Source organism: Olea europaea, chromosome 20 (genome assembly GCF_002742605.1).
Source record: "Olea europaea var. sylvestris chromosome 20, O_europaea_v1, whole genome shotgun sequence".
In the NCBI taxonomy this organism is placed as follows: domain Eukaryota; kingdom Viridiplantae; phylum Streptophyta; class Magnoliopsida; order Lamiales; family Oleaceae; genus Olea; species Olea europaea.
This window is the reverse complement of record NC_036256.1, coordinates 19,611,560-19,624,243: the sequence shown is the minus strand read 5'-3', so window position 1 is coordinate 19,624,243 and position 12,684 is coordinate 19,611,560.

Sequence of the window (12,684 nt, the reverse complement as noted above, 5' to 3'; positions counted from 1 at the left end):
TCTTCTTCCATAGCCTGAAAAGATGCGACGTTTACAAACCCTTATAACCCCTAAATATACGCTATTTCATTGCACCACTAAATTACGCCTCATTGTTTCGCGCTTCTCTCTCGCAATATTACTATTCATCTTCTTACTTCTTTGCTATGTTTTTTAAGCAAACTTCGACAAACTCTATTTCGTTTCTAATGGCTGCTTCACAATCTCAGTCTGGTGATTCCTTCAGTTTCGAAGACTTCCAGAAACTCCTCACTTGGCCATATATAACTCCGAACTTCCTTGCACCAACTAATGTCGAACTCAATGAGTTCTATCTAGGTCCTTCATTCAACAACACCGAGGCCATCGAACAAGCGGCGGTCGGTCAACTGTTCCTTTGTACTCAAAGCCCTCAATTTCTAAACTCTCTGTCGCTGAGGCCGCTTCGTGAAAGAGGTATTCGCACTTGGCCTAAATCTGATGTTGTTTTCTGTAGATGGTATGCTCGCCTTGTGGACCATGGTCCTACTAAGGCAATTTTTGATAGTGCTAGGATTTCTGATTTGTTAAAAATCTCTCTTCAACCCCCTATTTTTGACCCAGCACTTTTTCCAATCGCTTTAAATTTTTGGTCTTCTGAGTATAACACTTCTGTTTTCCCTCTTGGTCCCATGTCCATTACCTTAAGGGATGTTGGGGCCCTAGTAAATCTGTCACCTTTGGGCGATACCATTTTCCCTGGTATTTTGATTTCTGGTGTCGCCCCAAAATTTGATAAAAAACTCACCGACTCTTATTCAAGCCTGCAAACCTGTCATAACCACTCGAGCGCTGAGCCTTCCCATGTTGAGCGTGTGACATTTCTTCAGATTTGGCTTTGTAAATACATTTTGTATGTGCCAAGCATGAAGCCCTCCATGAGCTATTTACCCATAGCACACGAATTGGCGTGTGGTATGCCTCTAAATTTGTGTTCTTTCTTTTTAGCTGCCCTCTATAGAGGCATAGCTTCTCTTCAATCCCAATTGAAGAATGGTGCATCTCCCACTGGCAATGGGCCTTTTTGGTTCACTCAAATGTGGTTGATAGCCTATTTTCCATTGCATGGTGCTCCATCCTTTTCCAATCCTTCTGCTAGCTGCTATAGGCTAGCCATCGATCCCCTAACTCCTGTAAATATGTCCAGAAGGGACATTTTTTTCATTCTTTTATACTCTAGATTCAATCCCTTCCTTCTTTCCTTTTCCTCCCTTTTTGACTCCAGATTATGTGCAACCTCCATCCACTCTGGATAGTGCGAACACCTCTCTGTTCGTTTGGATTAAGTTTTTGACTGGGAGGGAGTTGTTCCATGATATTTTGACTGGGACCAATGCCAAAGCTGGGGTTGAAATATATGTTCCCCAATTTTTTGCTCGCCAACTTCGTTTTGGCCAAACTTGGCCCGTTCCCCCTTGCTATTCAAGAAATTCGATAGACCGCTTCCACACCATTAATAAGGCAGAGGCAGAAGCTATAGATGCTCGCAATATTCCTTTGACGAGCAACTTTTCATTAGCCCCCTTCAATCCTAGCCGTGTCATCCATCCCCTTTTTGAACGACTCTGGCTGTCAGTGGAGCGCAGATTGTTTGTGACTGATGCTAATCGTGCTTTCCATTCATTAGACCAGCCAAACATTTCTTCCACCTCTCCTGTTTTGGTCACTCCAGTGTCCATTAGGAGTCCCTCTTCCCCTGCTCGTGCTAAACAGTCTACTCGTCCATGAACTTCTCTTCCTGCCAAGCCCACTGTAGCTAAAAGTGCCCCAAGTCGTAAACAGCCAGCCTCAGCATCTCCCATTTTGGAGGATGATGCTGATGATAATGATGACACTCCTCTCATCGTCAGGAGGAAGGTAATTAAATTGGTTTACTCACAAGCATACCTTTCCATACTTGAAACTTTTCTATGTGCTGATACTTTATTTGGATTTCTCAGAAAAGTTCAACCTCTCCTTTGAAGGCTTTGGTGTTAGCAGCTCTTGCTCCATCATCCTCTGCTGAGGCTGCTTCGTCCAAACCAGCTGATGAAGGGACTACGCTTAAAGAGAAATCTTCAGTCCCAGAATCTTCATCACAACCAATGGATGAGCCACATTCTTCCCAGGGCGTTGACCCCCCAAACGTCGAAGCAGAAGGTAATTCATTTTTTGATGCTTTACCTTTGCTTATGCTATTGGTTTTTGATTTGTTGCTTTTTGAGTTCTGCAGATACTCCCATCAATCTGCCCGTTGCAGCAAGGTCTTCTTGCTTAGATAAGGGGAAGTCCTCATGAATGGTGGAGCCACAGGTGGTAGATTTGGTTGGGGATATGCCACCTTCCAAGATTGCTGATGAGGTAATCTTTGCTTCTCCTTTACTTTCACTTTGTTTAGTGTAGTGAAAACCTTCAATGTTGGCAACTTTCTTTGCAGGATGCTGATAAAATTATGCGTTCCATCCAAGACTTGTTCACTTCCTGGGGGCAAGTCAAAATATCTCGCCCTACTTCAACTAGTCGTCATTCTGCTTCTTCAGAGGAAGATATGAAATTCCTCAAGCAGTCGATATTTGAGTATGTGTCCTTCATGAATATGGACATCGGTAAGGCTAGTGCTGCTAAGCATAAAGATAAGCTTGAGCATTTGAATGCGAAATTGGAGAAAGCACTGACACTTCCGTCGCTCAATCTTTCTGCTAATTTTAAAGCGACGTTGAAAGTTGTCCATTCCAAGGTCCTCTCCTTGCTGGCCAAAAATATTGAACTGAAGGCCAAAAGTACTCAATGTCTTCGCGTTGTATCTGAAAGATAATCTTTGCTTCTGGAGATCAACAAAGCTGATGACGAATTGAAAGAAATTTCTTCTGAAGTCATGATTGAAGACTCTTTGATGACCAGTTTGGCTGCAAAGATGAAGGAGTTTCAAGCAAAGATGGACGACTGTAAGGCGAGAATGACTGTCAAAAAATGCAATGCCTCCCAAGGAATTGAACAAACCAAATCTTTGGTCGAGCAATATAAGAAGTTGGAAGTTGATGATGATGTTGTGGCTGAATTGAATATCACTTCTTCTCGGCAGAACAAGAACTGGGGAAGACTTAGAGAAAGAATTCGTTTGGTATGGGACGAATTGTAATTAAGACATATAATGCCTTAACTTTTTCTTTTTGTAATTTCGTATTGACTTTCCCTTTGTACCCTTGTACCGATATCCATTGCTAATTTTGATCATAACAGCAGCCATCATCATTAATGAATAACTATTTTAGCCTTTTTGTGTATTTATTGACGTTTGTCTTTAAATCGTCAATCGCTCAAGCATTTAACTGCTTTATGCTAAAAAAATTTCGCACATTTTCTCTTGATATTTTTGCCTTTTTTCCAAGACTTTGGGCCACTTAATTCCATTTACTAGGCACGAATGTGGCTATTCATATTCTGTCTTTTCACCTTCACCCCCCTATAAATGCACGTATACTTTACACTTTCCATCTTCATTTCCATTTTTTTTCTTCAAAAAACCAATTTGCTGTCATTGTTTAGCATTTTGACAATCAATCCAAAACTTTCGTTTTCCATGGAAATGGATTATCTGATTCGCCCATTTTGCTATCTTTCTTGATGTCACTTTTGCTATGGGAGATATAGGAAATATTCTTTGGCCAGCAAAGTTCTTCCCATCGTCTCCATGTTCCTTACAAAGAGTTCGATGATGGAAGACAATTTTTGAGGACGCCTGCAAGCCACCTTGCTTGCTGAGAGTGTTTCTTAGCCTCCTTGCCCGTCATTGCAGCGATGCATTTAGGAAGGCGATACGAAGGCGCTTCATCTTCTTTTCTGCTTGCTAAGAGTGCTTCTCGGCCTCTCTGGTTGCCTTTGCAGCAGTGCGATCGGGATGGCAATCAAGGCTAGTACACCCTCTTACTCGGCGATCGACCAGGAGATTAGTTTGCTCTTAATTGTAGTTTATAGAGCATTTAGCATCTTGTATTTTGCAGCTTTGTAATGAACGTTTGATAATAAAGGAATTTATTTGAACGTATTTCGCTCTGGCTCTTTTTACTCTATGATCGTTCAATGCGATTTGATTACGTTTTTATTTGTTCACTTTCCCATAAGGAATGAACATATTTTTTTAAATATTTGTCATTAATGAACCTCATGTGCTTGGTGCCGTATAAATCTTCCAAATGATAGGCTCCATTAGGCAACACATTATTTACTTTATATGGTCCTTCCCAATTGGGCGACCATTTGCCATATTTTGGATCTTTGCTATCCAAAGGAAGTACTGTTTTTCAAACCAATTCATCCAGGCTGAACGACTTGGCTATAACTTTTTTATTATAAAATTTAGCCATTCTTCGTTTTTGAACTTGCAATCTATCTAAGACGTCTAATTTTAATTCGTCCAACTCCAATAAGTTTTGAACTAGTGATTCGGTATACTCATCACCACTTAACTTATGTTGCAAACACACTCTGATCGATTGCACGTTGATTTTTATAGGCAAAATGGTCTCTTGTCCATAAGTAAGTTGGAAAGGAGTAATTTTTGTACTTGACCGAGGCGACGTCCTATAAGCCCATAAGGCCTTGTTTAGACATTCGTGCCAATTTCTGACATTTTCATCTATTATTTTCCTTATGATATGTTTTTAGAATCTTATTAGAAGATTTTGCTTGTCCGTTGGATTGAGCGTAATATGGTGTGGAGTTCACTAATATAATCCCAAACTCGCTCAAAAATTTATTCAATTGATCCCCATTCAAAGATGTTCTGTGATCTACCATTAAAGTTTGTGAAATTTCAAATCTATAAATGATGTGATCACGGATAAATTCTATGACATTCTTTTGGCTAATCTCCTTTAAAGGTAACGCATCTACCCACTTAGTGAAATAATCAGTTGCAACTATAATAAAAGTATGTTGCTTGGACGATGAGGGATAAATCTTCCCTATCAGGTCTATCTCCAACCCTTGAACGGCCAAGATTTAATAATAGGTGACATCTCTCGTGCTGGCGCCCTTTGTATTGGACCATACTTTTGGCATGCTAAACAACTCTTTGCATACTGAACGCATAATTCTCCCATCTTTGGCCAAAAATATCCACTCATAATAATTAACCATCTTATCCTTTGGCCAGTTTGATGAGCTCCACATATCCCTTCGTGCACTTCAGCCATGATTATCCTGGCTTCTTGCAAACTTACACATTTTAGCAATATACCATCAGAGCATCTCTTAAACAACTCTTCATCTATTAGTGTATAGTTTAGCAAATGCAGCTTTATTTTTCTATTATTTCCTTTATTATGTTTTTTAAGGAACCTTTTAATCTCTGTCCTCCAATCCATTGCATCTCCATCTTGTGTTCAATGAAATTCAATCCTTCTCGCCCTTCTTTGGATTGTGGGTAATATGGTTCTATACTCACAAGTAGACTTCTAATTTAAAACCTATGAGTACCCTGAGGCCATTTGGGCCAACTCATTTGCCACATCATTATATATCCTATTAACGCATTGAAGTTCTACTTGGTCGAATTCTTCTAACAGCTCTTGGGCGATTTCATATTGACTCATGATAGAATCACTTTGGCATTTAAAATCACCAATTAATTGGTGAATTACCAATTGAGAATCGCCTCTAATGATTACATTATTTACCCCCATATCTATCATTAGTTCTAGGCCCACGATTAAGGCTTCATATTCGGTCTGATTGTTGGTGCACATCCTATCCAAAGTGAATGCAAATTTGTAGCAAATCCCTAAAAGATTTATCAATACTACTCCTACTCTTGCACCTTTAGAGGTTTTTGACCCATCGAAATACAACACCCAAGGTTTTAATTCGAACGAATTGATTTCTAATTCAATTTCTTCAGGCATGTCAAGGCTTGGATGATCGGCTAGAAAATTAGCCAAAGCCTGATTTTTGACTGCCTTTTGGGGTATGTATTGTATTTCGAATTCTGATAAAGCTAACGTCCAAAGGCCTATCCTTTGGTGTAAAATAAGGCGAGAGAACATATACTTAATCAAATTTCCTCTAGAAATCAAATAAATGGTTACGGGCTGTAAATAAGCCTTTAATTTTGTACATGTAAAATACAATGCAAGACATAATTTTTCGATAGTAGAGTAATTACATTCACATTTTGTTAACCGTCTACTCAAGTAGTAAATCGCTCTCTCTTCACCAAATTGGTCTTCTTGCGCGACCATTCCAGCTATTGATTCTTTTTCAGCCGATACATACACTTTCATTGGCCGTCCTTGGATTGGTGACATCAACACTGGTGGACTTGATAAATATATCTTCAGGCTTTCAAAAGCCTTTTGATGTTCTTCTTTCCAGACGAATTCGTCATATTTTTCAACTTTAAAAGTGACGAAAAGACTTTAGTTCGCTCTGCACAGTTAGAAATGGTCATCTTCTTTAATGAATTTGACCACTATATCATCTACATACACTTCAACAAACTTGCCTATCATATCATGAAAAATTAAATTTATTGGCCTTTGATAAGTTGCTCCTGCATTTTTCTGGCCGAAAGACATGACTACCCATTCAAAACATCCTAGAGACCCAGGGCATCTAAAAGCAGTTATGCGTATATCTTCTTCAACTATATAAATTTGATTGTATCCTGAATACCTATCCATGAAGGAATAAATGACGTGTCCGGCAGTTGAGTCTACTAAAGAATCTACCGTGGGTATTGGATATTCATCTTTGGGTGTGGCTATGTTTAAATTTCTAAAATCTATGCACACCCTTAGTTTACCATTCTTTTTTAGTACTGGCACGATATTGGACAACCATTCGACATACCTGGCTGTTCTAATAAAGTCTGCTTTTAATAATCGCTGTATCTCTTTCTTAATCTCAAGGAGTACATAGGTTTAAAATTAGGTTTAGTTGGTAATCTAAATTCCACCAAATCTTTATCTAAACCAGGCATTTGTTCATATTCCCAATCAAAATAATTTTTATACTCCTTTAACAAAGCGATTAATTTATCACTAACCTCTTGATCGAGCATCTGGCTGATGAATGTTGGACGATCTTCTCCTTCATTGCCAATATTCACTTTAATCAGATGGTCTTGTGTTTGAGCGTATCCAAGCTTGATGATCTGCATTACTTCATCGTCCAATTCCCTTGTAGGCACTTCTTCTTCTAAAAAAATCCACCTTGTTGACTTCTCGGCCAATACTTTGTTCCAATTCGAATACTGCTAATTTGTCTTTCAACACTTTTAGGGCTTCCTCTTCTTTCGTCTTGTCCCTGCATTCTATATTGAAAACCATTAATTTGGCTTTGAAGGCTTGAATATCGATCATTTGCTTTTGTTGCTTAGAACTCATTCAAGACTCCTTGATTATTCTTTTGTCAATTACTGGCTCTTCTAGGGCCACTATATTTGGCCTCATCTGACTGAACATTTTAGTGAATGGGTCCACTGAAAATGGATCTTCACTCTGTTTGATAATCTGAGTTTCTTCCCCATCTTGGACTACCCTGACAGGTCCATAGTTTCTTTCATACATGAACCTTTCCACTAAGTTTGCTTCTGCGATAAAAGGCCTATGATCGGCCTGCACCACCTCTGCTTCACCCTTGTTATTCCAAAAAATCAGGCATTGATGGAGCGATAAGAGTATACAGTGACTTCCGTGTACCCAATCTCTTCCTAGTAACACATTGTAACTAGTAGGACTATCTATTACAAAAAAGACTGTGGTCCTAGTAGTTGTCCCTATAGTTATGTCCAATAGCATAACTCCCTTAGCTGCAGTTGCTCCTCCATTGAAACTTGTAAGGATGACTTCTGTTGGAATCATATCCCCTTCTGTTTTTGCAAATTTCATCATCATCCTAGATGGAATGGTGTTTATAGCTGCTCCATTATCGACAAGCACTTTTGCCACAGGTATGCCGTTAACTAGAGTTTTAACGTATAATGGCCTCAAGTGTTTAGTCAATTTCATGGCTGGCCGCTTAAAAATAACCTTTTTGACAGCCTCTATTTCTACTTCCTGCTTGTCCTCTGTCGAGTTATCCGTTTGTGATAAGTCAACTTGCAGCATATCGCATTGAGCCTCTGTCTCCTGAATTTCCTTTTTACTGTTTTCTAATGCTTCATCTTCAGTTACCCAACTTGTAGGAGGAGACATTATTCTTGGAGGTGATCCATACTTTTCAGAGCGAGGCACTCTTTTCTTCCTTTTGGGCATCCCGTACAGTACGTAAAAATCGAAAGAACGTCCAGATGGTTCTCCCAATAAGTCTACTTCACGAACTCCCTCTCGATGTAGTTGCTTCAACAGAGTATTGTACGATACTCCTCTTCTTCTTCTTTCTGCTTCTAGATCGATTTTCTCTTCAATGTCTGTCATACCATCATCTTTCTCACCATTGTAGGCCTCTCTAGAAGTCTGGCCTTCTTCATATTTCAGCACACATGCTTTTCCTTCGTTATCCTCTCTTTCTTCTTCTTCTTTCTCTTTATTCTTGAACTCATTGGCTAGTAAATAGTTATTAGCCACGACAGGAGGTAACGTACCGAACTGAATAGTAAGGGGCTGATTTGGATCTTCTCCATCCCTTCTGTCTCAATCAAACTTCGATCTCCTAGAAGAAGTTTCTGGTAACTATTTCATTGATTCATCCGTACCAGTCTCTTCACTATCTTTGAGAACATTTTGATTGGCTATCTCGAGTAGTTTAGGCACCTTAGGACGTGGCACTCCCTGTTGTTGCCTCATCATTCGTCCATAATTTCGTCGAAAACGCCTTTGTTGGGTTCTAGTCATCTCGTTAAAGGGTATCGCCTTTCCTGCATTATACTGGAGCGAATGCCATACATTTGGTTGGCGAGGTTGCAGCCTGAATGTTCTCCCATTATTTACTGGCCTGAACTGCCTCTCAAAAGGCGGTCCCTTATAGAACGATGTACTTTACCCTCTACCAGGCTGAGTGTTTGGGGAGAAAGTAGGGCGATGGGGATGCTGCCATATCACTGGTTTCTCTGTATTCCTACTCACTTCTTTTTTACATCTTGCACACAAGACGTCTTCATCCTTTTTTGGCTCCTCCTTTTTAATATGCTCAAAGACACTAGGATGTGGTCCAGGATCTTCTTTTCCATCATCTATAACCAACTTGAATTTTGACAACTTGTTTTTGAAACCAGACGTCACCATATTCACTCCAAGTGGCTGTGGAAAAGGATTTTCATCCACTGTTATCTTCTTCTTATCATCGAACGTAATTCGTCATGATTCAATGGCATCCTGTAATACATGACGAAAAACCAAGCAATTGTTAGTCAAATGTGACCATGCATTATGCCACTTACAATATTTTTTACCCTTAATTTGTTCAGGGCTTAGCAATTTATGCTCATTGCTCAGCTTTATCTACTTATCCTTATATAATTTATCAATTATAAGACTAGCTTTGGTTACATCGAACGAGATCGTTCTAACTTTTATGTTTTCATCTTTCATAGGGCTCATCCTTACCTGATGGTCTATGCTTAGCCATTATAGGACAAGTATACGTGTCTCCTTTGACTAATTCGGCCAAACACATTTCGGTCTGATCGTATGCCTCATTATTGATGGTATGAATATCAAAATTTGGGTCTCTATAATAAGTCTCCTTGCTAGAATTTTTTATCTGCTCTTCTTCTCTTATCAATCGTTCATACCTAATCACGTTCGTGCTCAACTGAAAAATGTCAGGAAATTCCTTATCTTGAAATTTCTTTTTCAAATCAAAGCTCAAACAATCTTGAGCGATTTTGAAAAACTCTTTTTCGGGCAAAGGTACAAAACATTTACTTCTTGTTGTCTTGAACCTTTGGAGGAAACCTTCTGCCCATTCGTTTAGCATTTGACGTAGATTCGTCAAATCGGCCAAAATAATTTCAGACTCAATCTTATAAAACTGAGCGTGGAATAATTGTTCCAATTGTTGCCATGTTTGAACAGAGTTCGCTGGCAAATTGATGAACCAGGAGAAAGCTACTCCTGTTAACGAACTAGGAAAAAGCCTCATTTTATGATAATCAGTTATGTCACCACTTTGCAGTGTGAATCGCCTTATGTTTTCTAGAGTAGCACCTCCCCTAAATCGGTAAACAGTGAGAATTCTGGCACTTTATACCTTCTAGGCCATGGATATGCTTGGTCTACCCAATCAGGATATGGTTTTGTGTAAGTCGGCTTAATGACAGGACGTACCCCAAAAGCCATCTGATCCTGTACGATTTCCATAATTTGATTCCTCAACATAACGTTGGGGTCATATGGAATTCCTACAGGTTGGTTAACTGGTTGATTTGTTTGAGACCTAATGTTTGGTCTTTGATTGGCAACAAAGTTACCATGATTTGAGCCATTGTTACCATTAGCCTGAACATTTATTCCCTCATTAACACGTGGGGTATTTTGCCCATTATTTAGGACATTATCTCTTACATTTGGATTACCCCCAAGTTAGGCGCACAACTACTATTATTCTGATTTGGCATTACACCATCCCCCTGGTTTGAAGTAGAGGGACCGAAAGGTGGTTCTACCCCTTGATTTGGATTTAGGACTAGGGGATTATGTCCCACAATTGTCCTAGTTTGAAAGTAGTTTGCAAGAGGCATAACTGGTTGACAAATTTGGCCTACTAACTTATTCATTATTTCGTTCAAAGTATTCAGTTGTTTGGCCAACACCATGTTGTCATAATGTGCATTCCCATTTTGGGTAAATCTTTCCATATTATGAATATTTCGAAGATTTACCTGTTCAACGACATCTTGTGTGAGTTCTCCAAGTAGTGCACGCATAGTTCGAGAACTCAACTCTGTCATTGATTCGTAACGACTATTACTGCTCTGATTCTGTCTATATGTTCGTGGAGAGTTATGCTGCTCCTCATATCGCTCGATCACAGACGGGACTCCTCCCTGACTTGCTGCTTCCTTATCGGATCTCTGAGGCATATTGTTTCACCTTTTGTATCTTCAACACTGAACACCACTGTCCCACTGGGATTGTCAAACTGTTTCGCGCAGGTTAATCATTAACAATTAAAAAGGGATCAGACGATTGTGTAAGGGACAAACCTCTTGAAACAAAGTCCCAAAAATGGGTGTTTTTATTAGTGATGACTTTACAATTGGAAAATAAAATAGAATGCCTCCAAGGGGCGCAAGCACACGAGTTACTGAAAAGAAATGTTTAAATCTAAACTAAAAAATTGAAAGTTACATATTCTCTGTTTGAGAGTGTTTGATTCGGGGTCTTTTGCTCTATGTATTTTCTTCCTTTTATGCTCCCTGGATGATCTCTTCGTGATCAACCGTTTACAAACTGCTTGATCGCTCTATAACTGTCCACTTTCTTCATGGTGGCCAACTTGTCATGGAACTGCTTTCTCTAACTGCTGCCATTACTTTTGATCGTTCAACCGTCTTCAATTGAATTCCTTGAATCGTGGAACGTGATAGGGCTATTCAATAACTGCTTCATTAACCGCCCTTTTGGATAACCATAACATTTTATGTTTGCTAAGATCCTGGGCGACTCGAAGGATTGGGCGAGAACAGGGTTACAGCTCTTGGCGACTGCATGGTAATCCATTCGCTCAAATCTTGGGCAACTTTCAAGCTTGGACGATGGTATTACCGCGTTCATGGGATTCCCTATTTGGGCCTTTATCCTGAATTGCCTGATTGGGCCGTTCTTTGGGCTATTTGATTTGGGGGTCCTCTAGTTGGGCTTCATTCCTTGGGCTATTCAATTTGGGCTAAACTTTTTGTGTGTCAACAGTGTGTCTATCGATAATTTGAATCAACTCTCATGTAATTGGAAGAAACACTTTTCGGGGGATCGACTCGAACTCAAAAAGTCCATTGTATTACTTGTAAGTGACCTGTGTACTTATGGTTTGCACTTTTAGCGAACATTTACTAACATCAACTTGAAACCAACTTTACCCCAATGTACATTTAAACCTCAATGAGATTTATAAACAAAGAATGAAAGCAATGATGTGAGGTTTTAGAACATTTTTCTGGTCGAGTGTATCTCATCTTCATTTTTTCTATAAGTGACATCTATACTACCTTCAAAACTGAGAATTCTCATTTAATTTTCTCTTGAAGAGGAAGTTGATCTGGGACTCTCTTTGTTAATGTCCTCCCATGATTCTGTAGCAATTTCAAAAAAATTATTGAGCGCCTCTTATTTGGTCGTGCCAATTTCTTTCATGTAGCTTTCAATGCCGATAGCAATTTGGCACATTTCCTTCTCGACCTTCAAGGCCAATACATAACGAGACAATTAAAAAAGCATTAAGATAATCAAGTGAATTTTGCATATTTTCATAATCGCTTCAAAATATACTCTCGATCTTATTACAAAAGTTAAGATAAACTACAATAAAATTAAGACTATTTATCAAATATATTGTTCTTTATTTACCAATAATGGACCATAAATTTTAGAGCGAATTATAGATCAAATCTTTAGGTGCTTAGCAACTTAAACACTCAATTTATAATATCAAAAAGATCGAGAAACAAATGTAAGCTCACAATAATACAATCAACTTATTGAAAAACAAAAATCATTTTTTTTTTCAAATATTGCGAATACAAATAAA